This window comes from Budorcas taxicolor, chromosome 18 (assembly GCF_023091745.1).
Source record: "Budorcas taxicolor isolate Tak-1 chromosome 18, Takin1.1, whole genome shotgun sequence".
In the NCBI taxonomy this organism is placed as follows: Eukaryota; Metazoa; Chordata; class Mammalia; order Artiodactyla; family Bovidae; genus Budorcas; species Budorcas taxicolor.
The window spans coordinates 15,108,714-15,114,878 of NC_068927.1; positions in this window are offsets into that span (position 1 = coordinate 15,108,714).

A 6,165-nucleotide genomic window follows, 5' to 3' on the forward strand; every position below is an offset into this window, starting at 1 on the left:
GGCTGAGGCGACAGCGCCACGCACGCCAGGGAAGGGATGGCAGGGCGGAGCAGTGAAGGCAGATTTCGGGGGCTTGAAGTTCAACTCTGCGTTTCAGAAACCTCTGGGAGGATGTTGTTAATTCCTCTACACGATGCCTCCTGTTGTGAGGGCCGAGCAGTGTGGCTACTCCCTGCCTCTCCATGGTGAACCAGGCACGCTCTACACCTGCCCCACTCCTGCCCCACGCCTGCCCCACACCTGCCCCACACCTGCCCCAAACCTGTGCCGTATCTGCCCACACCTGTCCCACGTCTGCCCCACACCTGCCCCATGTCTGCCCCAAACCTGTGCCGTATCTGCCCACACCTGCCCCACGTCTGCCCCACACCTGCCCCATGTCTGCCCCAAACCTGTGCCGTATCTGCCCACACCTGCCCCACGCCTGCCCCACACCTGCCCCGTCTGCCCCAAACCTGTGCCGTATCTGCCCACACCTGTCCCACGTCTGCCCCACACCTGCCCCATGTCTGCCCCAAACCTGTGCCGTATCTGCCCACACCTGTCCCACGTCTGCCCCACACCTGCCCCATGTCTGCCCCAAACCTGTGCCGTATCTGCCCACCCCTGCCCTATGTCTGCCCCACACCTGTCCCACGTCTGCTCTACACCTGCCCCACACCTGCCCCACGCCTGCCCCACACCTGCCCCACGCCTGCCCCACACCTGCCCCACGCCTGCCCCACACCTGCCCCACGCCTGCCCCACACCTGCCCCACGCCTGCCCCACACCTGTCCCACGCCTGCCCCAAACCTGTGCTGTATCTGCCCACACCTGCCCCACGCCTGCCCCATGCCTGCCCCAAACCTGTGCCGTATCTGCCCACCCCTGCCCTATGTCTGCCCCACACCTGTCCCACGTCTGCTCTACGCCTGCCCCACACCTGCCCCATGCCTGCCCCACACCTGCCCCACGCCTGCCCCAAACCTGTGCTGTATCTGCCCACACCTGTCCCACGTCTGCCCCACACCTGCCCCGCGCCTGCCCCAAACCTGTGCCGTATTTGCCCACTCCTGCCCTATGTCTGCCCCACACCTGCCCCACGCCTGCCCCACACCTGCCCCATGTCTGCCCCACACCTGTGCCATATCTGCCCCACGTCTGCCCATACCTGCCCCACACCTGCCTCACGCCTGCCCCACGCCTGCCCCACTCCTGCCCCATCCCTGCCCCACGCCTGCCCCACGCCTGCCCCACGCCTGCCCCACGCCTGCCCCACGCCTGCCCCATGCCTGCCCCACGCCTGCTTCATGAAGATTCCACACCTCCTTCCCACCTGCTGCACTTTGCTTGCTTTCTCTGGACTTCTCAAGTTATAAGCACCAGATGCCCTGACTGGAGGTGAATTTCTGGTGATCTGAAACATCTAATACCTCACTTTCTTCCACCTACTCAGCTAACATGCCATGACGGCTGACTTCGGAAGGACAAAGCTTTTGTCCGAGGACCCAAGGCCTGTGGGCGACTTGTAAGCCCCCAAGAACGTGCGATGCAGGGGAAGCACGCACGGGTGGGAGGCCCCGGCACTGAGGGCTGGGTGATGGAGGAGAACATCACAGGAGGCGGGCCTGGGCATGCAGAGAAGTTCAGGCGCAGAGCTGGAGGGCTAGGGCGCTCCTGGGAGGGGGCAGCAGTCCAGGGTCGGGGCAGCGGGCACAGCTGACGGGGTGGCCGGCAGCACCTGGAGCCAGAGCACCTCGGGCAGTGTCCACCCAGCGGGTATTCACTCAGCCCTCAGAGCAGGCAAGCAAGACGACCGCCTTCGGGAAAACAGCTGGGAACGAGGTGCCAGTGTGAGAACAGCGAGGGTACCAGGGCGCGGCTGGGGTGAGGAGGCAGGGACGCCGTGCTCGGGGCAAGGCTGGGGAGGAGAAGGGACTGACTGATGCCCAGGCCCACGGACGGGGCATAGCAACCCCAGCTGGGTGGGGCTGTACCCCAGACCCGCGGGGAAAGGAGCTCGTGCTTCCTCCTAAGTTTAGCAGAAGCCGTGGTCCTGAACATGGAAGCAGGAGAGATGGCCAAGTTGCTGTTTCCCGCCCAAGTCTCTGCCAAGAGAAGAGCGGGTGGTTGGGGGAGATGCTGGACATGGCAAAGCCAGAGAGCTGGCGACATAATGCTGTCTGGAGACGGGGTGGCTGGGGTGCAGTGCGGACATGGAGAATGGAGGATGGGAGGCTCGGCAGGGAGGGCTGTACCATCGGGACCCACGGATGCCTGGCACACGGGAGGAAGGGACGGGGGTCCCGAGGGACCCTCCAGGCTGGCCCTAGTGCTGGGTGGGCGGAGGGATGAGCCCCACAGAGGAGGAGCCTCATTCTTGCTGGTGTGCAGGGGGCACACCAGGCGCGGTCGGGAGCTCTGGGGAGCAGGTGACCCAGCAGAGGAGGAGGAGCCGACACCAGGCAGGTGGGAGTGGGGCCTCCAGGGATGCTGAGGGGGGTGCTGCGTGGGAAGGGGCTGGACTCCCGGTTGGCACAGAATGGACAACGGAGGGGGTGTGGGCAGGGTCCACATCTGTACTTTGACAAAACGAGAAAATAACATGAAAGTAAAGTGGGGAAGCTTTGAAGTTAAAGGCTGGCCCGGAATTCCAGGGCACAAAGCTCAGCCACAGTCACCTCACAGCGAGCAGGTCCCGCAGACCCGTTGGCCTCAGCCCCACATCTGGCCGCCATTCAGAACGGGGAGTGCCGGGACCTGTGTTTGTTTTCTGTACTGTGGCTTTGAGGGCTGAGACAGACGTCCTTCCTCCCCCATGTTTGTGGTTTTGCTCAATGCATCCGGGCTCTGTGTGGTACCCAGGAGAATCTCAGAGTCCCAGGGCTAATGCCAGATTTAAAATAACCTACAAAGCAGAACACCTACCGGGAGACTAAGACTTCTGTGCGCAGAGGAAGGCCCAGCGTGGACATGAAAGAGGAGACGAAAGCGCCCATCTGCTCTCGGGGCTCTTGTTGGGACAGGATGTCACCAAGGGGTGGGCGTTGTCCAGCTCAGGGCCCCATGGTCCTTTCTGCTCCAGCAAGGCCCCTCTGGACACCAGCCTTTCTCTGTCCTGAAGTCTCCGTGGGAACGGATGGGCTGTGGACTGTTGACACACAGCTGCTATCAACCGCAGCTCCCAACCCGAAGACCCCCTCCAATTACTGTGCTGCCTCCCACCATCCTGAGAACCCCACCCTCATAAACTGCAGGCTGCCTGAACACGTGCCTTTGGGTCGGCGTTTCCATCACGGCAGAACCACAGATCATTATACAATGAGACTGTTAAGTTCAGGGCTTCGGGTTTCTTCCGTGAGGCTGTATCTCGCCTTCGGTCGCACACATCAGACAGACAGGAGTGGAAGGCTGTGCCTGGCCCGACAGCGGCCTGCAATCCAGATGGGCTTCCTGCCGGTTCCATCGCCTCCTGCCTCCAACATTTCCAGCGAGCCCAGCTTCCCCTTTAAAACCCGTTGTGGGGGGACCCCACAGAACTTTCACAGAGCTTCTTGTAACAAATGGAAGTGGGCTGACCTTATCGCAGCCCACTCAACCCAGTTGCCTGGGCAGCTTTTTGAAAACATCACTCCTCAGACCCTGGGAACCACAAGCACCAGGGGTCAGGCCCGCGCCCCCATGTGGTTCTGACACGCAGCGGGGACGAGGATGGCTGAACGTCATGAGAACGCCTAGCCCAGGCCCGGCCGGGAAGGCGGCCCGGCTGCGTCACTGTCACGGGTGCTGACAGCCCTGATGTTGGACAAACGCCTTTGAATTATTGATTATAACTGAGTGGGGACGTCAGCTCAGAGGCTGGACAGAAACATGTCCTTTTTGATCTTGTTTCTTTCTCAGCATCTGTTTTGACTCTTCAAGCCAATCTGCTTTCACCAGCATCACCACTCAACTTGATCCTTGTAATGCCACGTTTGCTTTAAACCATCTTATCTGAGAACAGTTACCCGTGTCCTGCTTCAGTAAACAGAGGCCACCTTTCCTGGTGGCGCTGGGTACCTGGTGGCAGTGACTCTGTGATGCCTGCGTAGCTGAGGAAGGATGTGAGCAGAGGGCTGACTGCTCAGCTGCCACTGAGTGACCAATGTCCCCGATCCATCCTTCTGCAGTCCCTGCACCCCAGCCCCCATCCCAGCACTTCTGACCCTGCCCTGCGCCACTACCTGCTCCTGAAAGAGCCTCGGAAACCTCAGCTGCCGAGGGGACAGCACAGTGTTTCCTGTAAATGGGATGCAACATACACCCTGAGGGTGTGTTTACAAACGCACAAACCTGTTCACATCAAGTCCAGCACACTGGCTGCTGGCCTCTCACATGTGATGTTTCAATTCTCATTGATTAAACGTATGTACAATTAAAATTCAGTCCCTTGGGACTTCCCTGGTGGTACAGTGGTTAAGAATCTGCCTGCCAATGCAGGGAAACACAGGTTCGATCCCTGGCCTGGGAAGATCCCACATGCTATGGGGCAACTAAGCCCGTGAGCCACAACTACTGAGCCTGCGCTCTGGAGTCCGAGAGCCACGCCAAGAGAAGCCACCACAAGGAGAAGGCTGAATGCTGCAACTAGAGAGCAGCCCCGTTTACAGCAACTAGAGAAAAGCCCAAACACAGCAACGAAGACCCAGTACAGCCATAAAGAATCAGTCCGCAACCACACAGAACACATTCTAAGCACTCAGTGGCTACTTGTATCCAAGGGTTTCCCTGGAGGATGGTAGAGCTCTGAAACACTGCACAATCAGAGAGCGTGTCCACATTTTGGTCCCATGACCTGTGGACGTGTGGCCTTAACCAGCAGAGGGACTCCATGGGTATGACTGAGCTAAGCATCACCAGGCGGGAATGATCCTGGCATCTGGATGGGTCCAGTGTCCCCACAGGGCCCTTACAAGAGGTGGGCAGGAGGGCCCTGATGTGTGGAACTTGTTCTGGCGACCACAGGAAACTCTCCTGATGGGCTAGAGACTCAAGAATGGCTACAATTTCCCAAAAGACAAGAAACAATTTGGAGTCCAAACCAAACTTTAAAATATCCCCTTCCCTGCTAGATACCGCAGGTCTGCAGCCTTGGAGTCACCCAACACCCAATGGTCGGCACCAGCCAAGGCAGCTGCACTCAAGCCTGTCACCAATGCACCCAAACTGTCCTGTTTTGTGCTGAAAAGTGACCGTGTCTGCCTTTGCTCGGCACTGACATTTGATGGGCGCTGACGAGCAGCTGCACTTTTTCAGGAAAAATGTGTATAAGGAAGTTCAGGATTGTTTTCTCTGTAGTGGGTGCCAGAACACGGAATAGCCCAGGGCCAGACTATAAATTGTTGACACTGTAGGAAGTTCTGTGACTGGGGAAAAACCCTGAACCTCCGCCAAAACAAACCACATCCATAATACAGGTTCTCCTTGATCTTAGATGCTATTCATGGACTGTGATGAGTCTATTTATTCTTTATCTGCCCAGATGAAATGGAAGGTATCACTGCACCTTGCTAGGTGGATGAATGTTTGCCTTCTTGTCTGGGCTGTTTTTCAGTGTTCACCTGAGAGTCAGTGAAGCTGGAAGATGACACGATGAAGTTTTTTTGTGGAGTTTCATCTCTATCAGAGGGGGATGTGTGTGATGCTACAAAAAATAAAAATACCATTATCAGCTAGGATATTCAGTTCAGTTCAGCCGCTCAGTCGTGCTAGGATATTATTCAGCCTTAAAAAGGGAGGAAATTCCCACACCTGCCACCATATGATGAATCCTGAAGACATCATGCTCAGTGAAATAAGACACAAAAAGACAAACATTGCATGATTCCATTTATGTTTGGCTCATATAGCAGTCAAAATCTTATCAACAGGGGACTTCCCTGGTGCTTCAGTGGCTCTGCTGCCAGTGCAGGGGGCCCGGGTTCAAACCCTGGGCAGGGAACTAGACCCCATACGCCACAGCTAAGAGTTCCCAGGCTGCAACCAAAGATCCCGTGTGCCTCAACTAGGACCTGGCGCAGGCAGATAAATTAGTAAATATTTTTTAAAAACCTTAGAGACAGAAAGTAGGACGATAGGTGCCAGGGACTAGGGTGGGGGGCATGGGGAGTTAGTGTTTAGTGGGGACAGAATTTCAGCTTAAGAAG